The 13,657-nt window shown below is 40.6% G+C and overlaps 1 pseudogene; it reads right to left on the reverse strand.

Moving 5' to 3' along the window:
• Nucleotides 1-12,526: 12,526 nt before the first annotated feature.
• On the reverse strand, nt 12,527-13,128 carry LOC102916435 (dynein light chain roadblock-type 1 pseudogene; annotated as a pseudogene).
• Between the last annotated feature and the right edge of the window lie 529 nt (nt 13,129-13,657).

Here is a 13,657-nt window from a genome sequence, read left to right on the forward strand (position 1 = left end):
CAGGTGTGGTGGTGTATGCCTTTAATTCTAGCACTCCAGAGGCAGAGTCTCTGAGTTTGAGGCCAGCTTGGTCTACAGAAAAACTTCCAGAACAGCCAAGCTTAGGCAATGAAGGAAACAGAAAGCTGGTGAAGATATAATTGAATGAGGGGGCCATGCTTCAGCTTCAATAACCAGCAGAACTCGGCAGCTTTGGCCATTTGGTTCTGGCTTTAGAGTCAAGGAGCAACTAAGGAAAGCCACTGAGGCCAGGCATGTGTCAGGGGTGTCCCTGCATGGAGGCCTAGAGAGGCCATTGCATGAAGCTGTGAAGTTGAAGCCTGGATTGCCTTGGAAAGCCCAAGATGTTGGAGATGCCAGAGCTGTTGGATACCTGCCGAGGAACCAGCACAAGAGAAAGAAGTGTATTGCATCAACAAAGCTGAAAAGAATTGTAGATCTAAAGAGCATTTTTGACATCAGACATGGAGATGTAGAGTTTGGAGTTTGCCCAGCTGGTTTTTGTTCTTTCTTTGGTCCAGTATTCCTTCACTATGCTCCCTTCCCTATGTTTTGGAATGGTAATATATATTCTATGCCATTATATGTTGGAAGCATGTGATCTGTTTTTTGATTTTGATTTTACAGGGAATTACAGTTAAGAGATCACATGAATCTCCAAAGATACTTGTGAAAGACCCTTCAGGTTTAGACCCCCCCCAAGCCCCAGGAAATGAGAAACTAAAAATCTAGTTCCAAGGGCAAGCTGACTCAGCCATTGTTCAACCACCCCTGCCACAATGTAACAATGTAAAAAGATTTCTGTTAAGAGATGTACTCAACTGTGACGGGGTAGTTGCAGGTGTTCCAGAAAGGACTACTGTGACCTTTGTGTAAACTCCATTCCTGCCCTGATACCCCCCTTGAGGTTTCAGGAAAAATGTACCTATTGATGTGACTGTACCCACTCTGTGATCAGACCATGATCTTGTGAAACGAAATTGTATGGGAATTGTAACCTTATGGCTTTTGTGGGTTTTTCCTTAAAAAAAAAAAAAAACCCATGTGGCTGCAGTAAGATGCGGCTCTTGCTCTTCGGAGCAGAGTTTGCCTTTCTGTACAGAAGCTTCAATAAAAAAATCATCAACTGGACTGGAGTCTGGGTTCTTGGGGCGCCCACTTGAGACCCTAAATTTTGGGGTTCAACACTTGAACTTTGGACTTTTAAATGAGTTGAGACTTTTATGAGACTGTGGAAACTTTTGACGTTGAACTGAATGAATTTCTGCATCATGATGTGGCTACAAGAGTTTGAGGGCCAGGGAGAGGAATGTGGTAGCTTGAAAGAAAATGGCCCCCATAGGGAGTGGCACTGTTGGGGGTGTGGTCTTGTTGGAGTAGGTGTGGCCTTGTTGAAGGAAGTGTGTCACTGTGGAGGCAGACTTTGAGGTCTCATATATGCTTAAGTCACACCCAGAGTCTCAGCACACTACCTGTTGCTTTGGGATCAAGATGTAGAATTCTCCAGCACCATGTCTGCCTGCATACTGCCATATGCCCATGTGGGGTTCTGCCCCACTGGGAACTTAGGTCACCTGTCAAGAGGTGGCCTGGAACTGAGGAAAGGTAAGTGCATGCCACTCGCCTGTTCCCCAGCCTCCTTCTTACCGGGAGACAATCAGATGCATCATCAGGGAGTCAAGTCAAGCAAGAACTCATTTATTGTTAGGCAGTAAGCCTCTTTTATAGCAGAAACCTCAGAACCCTAGGAGTAGGTGAAGGAACCAACCAATCATTTTAAAGTTCACCCTATTTACAATTTGTTTATGCCCTGACATCATCTCCTGATCTTAGATTCTTATCTCAGCATAAATAACTTGAGCTAACTTCCTTCCTCACCATTTGTCTCTAATCTCCATACAAACAACCCAAGCTAACTTCCTCTCAGCCATCCTTTGTATCTACTCTCTACATAAACAGCTTAAACTAACTTCCTCTCCACACCATCCTTTGTATCCACTCTCTTCGTAAACAGCTTAAGCTAACTTCCTCTGGCACTATTTGTATCTACTCTCTGGGAAAACAGCTTAAGCTTTATTTGTCTAACTTCCTCTCAGCACCCTCTTTGCAGCCCATGTATGCCCCACATGCCCAGCCACCATGCTCCCTGGCCATGATGATAATGGACTGAACCTCTGAACTATAGACGAACCACCACCTCATTTAAATGTTTTCCTTTATAAGAGTTGCTGTGGTTATGGTGTCTCTTCTCAGCAATAGAAACCCTAAGACAACATCCTAGCAGAATAAACACATGCTTCTTAAAGCATGTATTCAGATGCAGTTCATTTAAACCAATCTACAAGATTTTTCTATTTGCCTTTCAATGCTTGCTAAGAAAGAATCCTGCACTCAGCCTCAGGGAAAATCATTTCTTCATCTAGAAGACATCTGATGTAGGAGTAAATTCAGGCATGACCTGGTAGCCAGTCTATTTGCCATACTGTGCTCCTGAATTATTCCTAGAAGTCAGAATACTGAATTCTTAACTACAGTGAGTAGCTGGTAGCTGGCCATGAGTCTGTACTCTCCGTGTCTCCTTTTATGTGCTTCTTGTGCATAGAGACCATGGTGGTATGAGCACTCACTGACCAATCTGAGGAAATGTGCTGACCAGTCACAATCAATAGGCTTCTACTATCGAAGTGGTCACTCACATGCAATAAAACAGATGCTATTCTCTGAAAAAAGTCTCTAGAGTGGTTTCTCTTTTCACCTTTACTGAGCCCCAGGCATTGCTGTCTTGTTGGGGGATGCCCAAGTAATAACTGCAATCTGCCTTCACAGCTTCCTTAGTGTTACTGCCATGCAGTCTTTTAATTTCCATGTGTGACAAAGAAGTCTCCTAACTGGTGAACAGACAGTAGGTTTTCCCCTCACTTCCATGGCCTGGGTTCAGCATGTATCTTTGGTTCAAGCACATAATGAACCCTTTCTGATGAGAACATGGCATGGAGACCTTAGCAGGTGCAGTTGGGGTCATCTGAACACTGAATAATGCATCCTGAATTTTTCTTCTCTTTCTCTTCTACAGACTTTTCCCTCATTCTCCAACTTTCAAGACTACTTCAGGCTAACAATACTATCAGTAAAAACAATAGTAAATTTGTGTGACCACTTATATTCCCTAAGTACTTACTATGTGCCAGGTACTATCCTAAGTCTCGAGCAAGAATCCTGTGAAACATAATTTCTTCTTTCTGACAAAGAAACTGAAGCTGGAGATTTGATTTGTTTGAAGCTACTCAGGTAGTGGGTGGGTTTGAATCACGGTGCCTTGACTTCTACATTTAAGCTCAGGGTGCCCTCTGATCTGTCCTTCTGATCTCCTTTGTCAATTCATCTAGAAAATATTTCATAACCAAAGCTGGCCTGGGAAATAAGCAGGTGGGTGGGAAGAAAGTTATGAGTGCTCAACTGAGGCCATGGTGAAGGAGCACAGTGAGGTGAGAAGGTAGACGAGAAGACAGGAGTCTGGTGTCTGGGGAGACAAGGGAAGGCTGCAAATGAAAGGTAGTATTTTGGTGGCCACCAAACAGCATCGTGGCTTCTGCACGCTATCCATCCCAGGGGACAGGCATGTCATTGGAGGGACTTAGCACCTCTCATTTCCTTATCAGTGTCTGGCTCACAGCTCCTGTCCTCTTGCTGTCCTCTCAGATTCTGCTCAGCACTCCTACAGTTTTTTTGTTCACAATGTCCCTGTAGCTCATTCTGCTTTCTTGGTGTCACTTTGATAGCTGTAACCACAGAGCAATGGCCTGTAGCCTAAAGCTTACCCTCAGGTATATTTTTCTTGGGCCACACTGTGTGATTTACAAGTGATATTGAGTATCTCCTATACTTTTCAGTGGGGGCTATTTCTTTGAAAATGTAAATGTTTGATATGTCTTGAGAAGTAGGAAGATCTGATTATATAGGGCTCCTCATGTGCAGGATAATAGAGGGGTAGAGAGATACCTCTTCTCTTTACATAGCCATGTGATCTCCCCAGGCTGTCACTGGGTTTAGTATGTGGTGGACCTGAACTATATAGGTAGGTTGTTTCTTTTTCCTTGTACAGCTTTTAATCAAGTGCCATTTACTTTGAGTCTATTATCTTGTTGATAATGTTATGATTGTGTTAAGTTTCCTTAATTTAGGAAATTTTTTGAAAAAGGGGAGGTATTTGGGGGGCAATCTTGGTAGACTGCTTCTATGATGGAGAAAATATGCACAAAGTCATCCTAGTTTTTGCTTGGAGCAGGGTGGCAAAGTTTGCCTCAGGATTCCTGGTGTCTGTCACCACTTGGCAACTCTGCTACTGCAGAGGGAGAGCAGCCACAGGGTTGTCACTACAGCATTGCGTTTCACCAGAACTTCATCCAAAAGAACGAGCTGTACTGGATTCAACCTGTGCGCTCACCTGTTTACTGACCCCCTGGTTCAGAACAACCAATGTAATCTTGAAAGATGACTGATGAATGAAAAATGAATTTGGTACTAGATGATAAAAATGATATTGTATTCTGAAGGAATGGTCATCCTTAGTCTAATACAAGAAGTAATGCATAGCTTCTAATTAAATGAAGAATCTTGAAAGATTTTTCCTTGTGTGCATCTTTGAAAATATACTATTTGTATTAGAAAGTACTATACTTCAAGTTTCCTGTGTCACAGGTGAAATGGTATGTATTCACTATACTTCAAGTTTCCTGTGTCACAGGTGAAATGGTATGTATTCAGAGTATAATGGCTGTAAGTCAGTGTCATGACTTTTAGATCTGCTGGGTTTGGGCTTCTCAGTTATTTTTAATTTTTTATTGTCTTTAGAGTGCTCAGGCTTAACTCATGACCTTAGGCATGCTAGGAAGCACACTACCCCTGCTACACTGCCAGTTCCCACCATTTACCTTCTGAAGGTTCTTTTTTTTTGTAAAATTTAGTAGCATCTGAAAAAAAAATCACATGTAATCTTAACTGCGAAGAAACAAACACAAAAGCCTGCTTATGGGTTCAAGGAAATGTCTTAGTAGAAAAAGTGCTTGTCATTCAAATTTAAGAGCAGGATTTGGACCTCCAGTTATCAATACAGAAGCTGGATGGCTATGGCAGTCTGTCTTATTTCTAGAATCAGGAGATCCCTGGGATAAGCTAGATAGCTAGATTGCTCAAATGGGCAAACTCTAGGCTCAGCAAGAGACTGCCTCCATAAATAAAATGGAGAAGAGCAAAAGACACTTGAGGTCAATGGATAAGCACACACATGCTTGTATACCAGTACACATGTGTACACCACATACACATGCAAAAAAAGCCTACCTCAGCAATAATCACTTCTCAAAGCCAACATAAGTACATTTCTAAGTTGAAGGCCAAGGATGTAAAATTCAGTAGTAGTCAAAGGTCAAATAGGAGTTGGCTTATTTATTCCTCCAATACAAATTTTATCTCACAAACTCATAAAAATCTTTGACTTTCAACAATTCCTCAGATAAGAGAACAAACAGGTTGTTTCAAAATGTCTATGGTAGATATGTTCTCTCTGAGGCCTTTGAAGTCCACTTCAGAGACCGGCAGGCTCTATCTTTTATCTTCCATGTTAGCCGCCAGCCCAATTAACCCTTGCACTGCTTTGGAGAGGGATGACATGGTATGGTCTCAGTGATCAAAGCACAAGTGACAATCGAAGACAAACACAAGAAGGGAATTTCTGGCCATGACCCTGGGTGCAATGATCACACCTCTGGCCACTGACACTCCTGGCAATGGCACATGCCAGTGTCTGCATCACAGACAGGCCTCAGAGCTCCTTCCTTGTTGTAGTCGCATGCTACAAAGGAAGCGTGAAGAAGCAGAGAAGGTTATGCTATGCCTAGCTTAAAAATCAACCTTTTCTCCTCTCCTGGAATTATCCCCAATTTATATTTCTAAGACAATGATTTAAAGACAATATGATTTCAGAGATCTGTGGGAGACCATTAAAATACAACCTGTCTCTCTATATTCTTCTTCTTCTTCTTCTTCTTCTTCTTCTTCTTCTTCTTCTTCTTCTTCTTCTTCTTCTTCTTCTTCTTCTTCTTCTCCTTCTCCTCCTCCTCCTCCTCCTCCTCCTCCTCCTCCTCCTCCTCCTCCTCCTTCTTCTTTTTTTTTTTTTTGGTTTTGGTTTTGTTTTTTCCAGACAGGGTTTTTCTCTGTGTAGTTTTTTAGTTTTGGTGCCTGTCCTGGATCTCGCTTTATAGACCAGGCTGGCCTTGAACTCACAGAGATCTGCCTGGCTCTGCCTCCTGAGTGCTGGGATTAAAGGTGTGTGCCATTGCCGCCCGGCTGTCTCTCTATATTCTATTAGCAAATCAACTTATGGTTTTCTATATGGAAAAATTAAATGCAGTTTTTATTGTGAATGTGCATGTGGGGTCTTTATCTGTTTGAGTGAGGCATGTGGATTTAATACTGGCCATTACAGCAGAACCAAGAAGTTCTATGACCACACTAACAGTCGTGCTTGGGGGTGCTGACTCCTGCTGTTTTCCATTATATATGATTGCTTTTCCTTTAGGAGATGGGAGAAGGAGCTTTGTTTGACTTAATAAAAGAAAATAGATGATGTCACACAGCACTTTATTTGAGCTGGCTTCTGGTCAAGACAGAGAGAGCTATTGATGTTGTTGCAATTCTAAAAGGTTAGGAATCATTAGCTTATTCTTTTAGATTTACTGCAATAAAATGTGATTTTTAAAGTCATTGGATAGCTTTCATACCAATAATGCCAATTGTGAATGACAGAAATGATCCTTGAAATTATAGTCAATAATGGCAATTGCAGTAAAAACTGGTTAACTAGGCTCCACTGGATGTCATGGAACACACAGAATGGTTCAGGGGTCTTCTGGGACACCTTTGGGCTGTGTTACACCACACCACAGATGCAGGCCAACCTCTGCTCACATACAACTCTTACCCAGGAGCTCAGTGGACTCTGTGGACCAAGCTGAGCATTTACAAAGTCTCCCTTGGTTTCACTAACAGATGAAGCATTTGTAAAGATTATTAAAATGTCAGAGAGACACAAAGAAAGAGACTAACAGACTTTGGTTTATAAGAGCCAACATTCCCTCTTTAAAAAATATTTTTCCCCTTGCGTACGAGGTAAGTCTTATATCTCCCCAACCCCTACTCCCTAGTTGTTCATATGGAGGTCAGAGGACAATTTGTGGGAGTCAGCTCTCTTTTTCTCCCATGTGGGCTCCAGGGGTTGAACTCAGGTTGTCAAGGTTGGCAGCAAGGACCTATACTCACTGAGCCATCTTGCTGGCTCTTCCTTCCTGGTTTTAAAGGTAGCCAATTATATTTAGAAAGCTGAGATAAGTGTGACCTGAAGAAAATAAATAAGGATAGATAATGAAACAGGGCAAGGACATGGTGACAAGTTTTTAGCTGGAAGTACACATATATACAGGAGATAACTCAGAGAAATTTTAACAAAGGCTAATATTTAACATAGGCTAATAGTTTTAAAAAAGAAAAAGGTCTCTTCATATAACTATAAAATATTTTTTCAAAATTAGAATAAAGCTGTGTTCACTTTCTAAGTCCACATTTCTTTAAAAAAATCAAATAAAAGGATATGAAACTTGCTGAGCACTGGTTGCACATGCTTTTGATACCAGCACTAAGGAGGCAGAGGCAGAGGCAGGCAGATCTCTATGAGTTTAGGCCAGTTTGGTCTACAGAGCCAGTTCCAGGACAACAAGGGACACACAAGGAAACCCTGTCTTGAAAAACCAAAACCAAAATAGGAAAAAAAAAAAATTGAAACTCCATTGTTTTTGTAGCATGCCCACAGTAGATCCAACTGACTTCACTTGTGTTTTTAGCATTCCATTACTTACAAATGCATCTTCCAGATGTATTGATGTAATAGTTTCTTCACATACACTGCAGCATGTCCTGTCATGACGTGGTTTGCATGGACATTGGCCTGTAAGCTGTGAGAACAGTTGTGGTGATGAATTGACAAACTTTATGGTCTAAAAACACAATGCATTTTCATAGGAAACAGTTTTCCTCCAGTGAGTTAGAACATACAGCTGTGCAAAAGTTGAAGAAGGCTTATACCCACAGTCAGCAGCTGCCCCTGGCAATATCAAGGATCTCTAGTTAATGTGTTTTGGTTTAGAGTTCTTGACCATATCGCCTGCTTCCAGCTGTTCAGAGACAGGTGGCCCCAGACTAGGAAACATACACAGATGTAAATGAAAACAAAACACATATTGGGAAACAGTCCACATTCTTTAACTCCACAGTAATGGGAGTTCCCCTATAATTGACAGAGAGGCACAGGCCAAAGATGTGGTCTAACATTTATCAATCACTCTAGCAAGTAATGTTTCTGTTGTGGGAATACATACTGTAACTTTACCAATTGGGCTAGTGTTTTGTTCTACAAAATGATAATTTTTGACTTTATAATTAATCACTTTGTGATATTTGTGCTTTTGACAGAAGGTTAACTGTTTCTGTACCTTACCATTTGTGTTCATAATTCATTTTTCTGAAAACTGAAAAGGTTAGAGAATAATGAAAGAAAAGACACTATTACAGGACTCTTAAATTATATTTGACTAAACATGCTTAATCATCAACTATGTAAGTATACTGGCAGTGAATAGGTAGCTAGATTCATAAAAGAACTCCATCTACCAAGCTTCTATCTATCCTTGGAGTTCCCAATAGTGCCTGTTCAAGTAAAGATAATCTTAGGATGTTGTTGCTCCTGAGATGTGATTGTAATGATGGTTGCTCTTCATTGCTAAGCAATTCTTTCTTATCCCCACATTAAATCTGCCTCTTTGGAACTTGTTCCCATTGTTCTGAGTCCTGTCTTGTGGAGTGTAGGGACTCACAAAGGTTTCCTACTGAGAACATACTCATGTCTCAGAATCTGAGCTTGCTTTATCTAGCAGGGCTGCATAAAGGGATGATTTGCCCACGGGTGTGGTTACCAGGTATTTGGAAGGGTCTACACTTGGCTGTGCAGTGTGCTTTGATCTAGCAAAAGGGAGGTCTTTTGCCCCATCCCTTGGCATTGTTATAAAAAGCACCTTTGAAGAGGCAGAAGGGACCATTGGGTTTTGATCCAGGTCCTCCCGAAACTATCCTGTGTTTCTGTCTTTTTCCTCTTCACTATGTTTCTGTCTAAAAGTTTCTTATCCCTCTCTCCTCCTCATAGGAACCCTTTTAAAAGTTGGGAGCTGGCCTCCCACAGTGGAGTTGCACAAAATAAGCAACTTTCTTCTTCCTTCACTACATGTGGGATTCCTTTTTCTCCAACTACATGTGGCCATTTTAACTTGCCTTCACTTCTGTTTTGAGCCTACCCCCTCTAATTCATTTAGGCTCTCATTACAAGATTGCATAGTTCTAACCATTATTCAAGTTGTCTGCTTTTAGACACATACTTTAAAAAGTACACTTTCTGTTAACAACGTGGTATTTAGAAGACAGACAAATTTTCTATATTCTCATTTACATGTAGAAGTTAAGTGTCCATCTTAGAGAAATGGAGAAGGTAGAGGGAGGGAAGGATAGAATACCAAAATATAGCCAGATAGGAGAAATAAGTTCTACTATATTCTATAACCCAAAAGGATAACTACAGCTAAAGATAATTTACTAGATATTTTAAAATAGCTACAAGAGAGACTTCTGAATGCTTTTAACATAAAAGAGAGAGGACAGATGTATAGATATGCTAATTATCATGATTTTGATAATTAAATATGCACCAAAATATCACTCTATACCCCATAATCATGTGGATGAAAGTTAATCGAAGCTGGTGGTGGCAGCCCATGCCTTTAATTCTAGCATTTGGGAGGCAGAAGCAGGTGGATCTCTGTGAGTTTGAGACCAGCCTGGCCTACAGGGCAAGTTCTGGGACAGCTAGTGCTACACAGAGAAACGTTGTCTCAGAAAGCAACACAAAATACAAAACAAAAACAAAAAAAAAACCCAAAACCAGTCAAAAAGCAAACAGGCAAACAAACAAACAAACAAACAAACAAACAAACAAAAACCCAACAAAAACAAGAAATGAAAGCTTACACAAAACTTTGAAAACACTACAAAAATGTTATGTTGCTCTGAAATGACAGCAATGATTCTGGAGTTGTGTGGCTAGTAAAGCCAATGTTGGGATGGTAACTACTGAAGCTGAGCACACAGTGTGCCCTCTACTCCAGCCTAAGCAGGCATCATTTCTCTGGCAGTGCTTTTGACTTTTGACTCACTTGTAGCTTCACACAGTGAAAATCCTCATCTATTTTCACATGCATTGGTGCCAAGTAATTACTCCCACCCTTATGCAAGTAATTTTAAACACCTAGTTACACAACTTTATTTTTACCCTGTTAACATTTCTTGTTGTTTCTAGTCTGCATGAGAGTCTCTTAGACTGTCTGGTCTTGTGTTCCATCTTTAACATATTAGTTTACAGTTTTGTAGCATCTGAAAATTTGAGAAACTTGTTTTTCCAACTCCATCTAAACTGTTGACCAAAATATCAGACAGCACAGTTGGATCTCTCTGTGGGAATGCACTAGAGACTACTTCCTGGCTGACACAGAGATATTTATCTGAAGTTATTTAAACAGCTGGTAATCTAATTAGCCATATGTCTTCTCTGTACTCAAATGAAAGTGTTTCCTGATTGTAGACTGCAACTTTCCTCAAGGGATTCCCCAATGAACTAAACAACTCCAAAGTAGCCTTGTGGTGAGGGGATTTTAGTTAAATTAATGCTATCTGACCTTAAAAGTCATAAACTGCGTTTGGCCTCCATGGTTGAATTGTATGTTGCATGCTACTACAAATATGCTTCCCCAGAGGTCTAAGAAGCTTGCCAGAAAGTGATATCATGAATGTTAGAAGTTCTACACGGGTTAAGAAGCCACATATTCATGTGGAGACTGATCTGTCTACTCTGGCTGGTGACTGCAGTGTAGTAAGTATAGGGGAGCATGCCAGATAGGTGTCATCATCTAGTACCCACATCTTGGTTTTTAACACTACCCTCCAATAAAGTAATCAACATTCTTCAGAGCTGTGACTGATTCTAAAAGTGGGACAGGAAATGTATAAGATGAATCCAGAACATTTTGCTTTAACCGTAAACTGAGGAAACACCTTGAAGAATTCTAAAATATTTGAGAATGAAAGAGGCATTAAGAACTAAAAGAACCTCTTATGGCTAAAGCCTGAATCATTTCAACAATAAAATAGTGTTGAACCATTATGAGTAGTATAATACAAATACCCATGAATCCATAGTGAATAAAAGGGGGACAACAAACAGATGAATCACAGTGATTCCTGGAGATATGATGCCTTCAAGAAGTGTGGTAGAACTCCCTACTCCGTTAGTGTGGGTTGTGCATGCTGACTTCCCTCTCCAAAAGTGCAGTGTGGATGGAAGAAGAGAGTAACTGTGCACCATAGAAACCTGACAAAGGTTTCTATATAAGGTGACCATAGTTCACAATTAGTGATTAGCCATATTAGTCTTATATGCTGAAGTGAGTCCCTGGTCATCTTTTTATGTCCCTGAATCCCAGGCTAATGAGAAAAGTATTGTGTGAGGTGAAGGTCATTCTACAGATATTCTGAAACCTGTGACAGTTGTGAAAAATGAGGAAAGCCAGGGGGATGCTAAAAAGACATGATAACCTATTGTAATGGTAGAACCAGAAAGCACACTGGGTAAAATGTGTAAGAACAATCTGAGTAAATTGTGAAATTTAGTTAATGATACTATGTCAATATTGGACTATTATTGTGATGGATATACCAACCAATGTAAGAAAGTGGGTATAGCGCACATTTTCTTTGTACTATCTTTATAATCTCATACATTTGTTCTATTATTTTAAAAGTTTGTGCTTTTGAAAAGGGGGCATGGCGTGTTTGTGTGAGTTGGTTGGAGAGGGTTGGAGCAAAGAAAGGGAAGGGCAAACACATTCTATGTAGAAGAGCCATGTTTAGCAGAGCATGGTGGCATATTCCTACAGCCCTGGAACTCAGGAGGTTGAGGCAGGAACATTGCAAGTTCTATTCCTGTTTGGACCACATAGGGAGGTACTGTTTTTAAAAAAAGTTACTTATATAAGATTCAACCTTGGGATAATAAGTTAAACAGTGAAGTTGAAGTAAGAGATGACTCTCATGCTTACTACTAATTAAAAAGACTCTAGAAATTGTATTTATTTATTTGTTTTGGATACCAGGCCCCATTTTATATCCCAGACTAGCCTCCAACTCTTTCTACTTCACTTTCCTGGGATTCTAGGCATGCAACACCAAACCCGGTTTAAGACTCCAGTTTCTTTCTTTCTTTCTTTCTTCCTTCCTTCCTTCCTTCCTTCCTTCCTTCCTTCCTTCCTTCCTTCCTTCCTTTCTTTCTTTTGTTGATTTTGACGTTATTTTTAGTTAAAGAAGAAAAAAAAACAGGCTTTCCAAGGGTGACAAAGTGAATTGAAGGTCAGAAGGAAGCTGTGTGTGGGCTTATCATAAGCTCTTCCTCCAAAGCCTGGAAATGAGAACTGACTGGATCACCAGAGACACTCCTTGTTGGGGTGGGCAGGGCTACCATTGATCAATGGCATGGTCTATATGGGCTCTTGGGCAACCACCCTGTGCCCACTGACATGATTAACACTATTATTCTGGGGGACATTAAATTAAGGAATGACACAGAAAGCCGAGACAGTGGCTTGTTCGGTTATTCAGTTGGATTCTGAATCACAATCAGGAAATAGTCTTTATCTGGTGCAACCATAATTTCATTTTTCTTGGATCGGATTCGAAGGAAGGTTAGATCATTCTGGGGGTCAATTTCACGCACAGTGCTCCGTGCCTTCAAGATGAAGTTATGTATGAGGTTGGCATATTGTGTAGCAGTGGGATTGTCCATGGTGCTCTTGATGGGAATGCCTTCCGTGTTCACCACGATTATTTCCTGAACTCCTTTCTGGCTCTGAAGTCTCTTGAGTGTTTCCTCCACCTCTGCCATCTCGGACCGATCCAGCAGCTCCGAGTCCGCGACGCCCAGCGAGCTCCGACTCCAGTTTCTTAAATAGTGTTTTGATTTGGCTAAACTTGCATTCCTGGATCATGGATTTGACATTTTGTAAAATTTTGTATTGTTGTATTTGTCCTCTCCCCTTCTCCTCCCATGTGAAAATTATCAAACAGATTACACTCATTAAGGAAAAAAAAGACAAAACAAATTACAAAAACTATTTTTCCATAATTGGATAGTGTTACAGTGTTTTTAATTTTTTTCTGTGCTCCTTGTCTGGTTGACTATTGCAGGTGCTATAGATAATGCTACCTTGATTAAACAGGGAAGAATTGCTTTGTAGCCCTCATGCTTTAGGGGCCATCCATGCTCATCTGGAGACAGCATCCTAGTTTGCCATTTTGAAAATGGTATTGTGTCAAAGAGTTGGTTCTCTGAGAAGATAAACAAGTAGAGAAACCCTTATCCAAACTAACCAAAAGGCAGAGAAAGAACATCCAAATTAACAAAATCAGACACCATAAGGGAGACATAACAACAAACAACAAGGAAATCCAGAGA

This window comes from Peromyscus maniculatus, chromosome 14 (genome assembly GCF_049852395.1).
Source record: "Peromyscus maniculatus bairdii isolate BWxNUB_F1_BW_parent chromosome 14, HU_Pman_BW_mat_3.1, whole genome shotgun sequence".
Classification (NCBI taxonomy): Eukaryota; Metazoa; Chordata; class Mammalia; order Rodentia; family Cricetidae; genus Peromyscus; species Peromyscus maniculatus.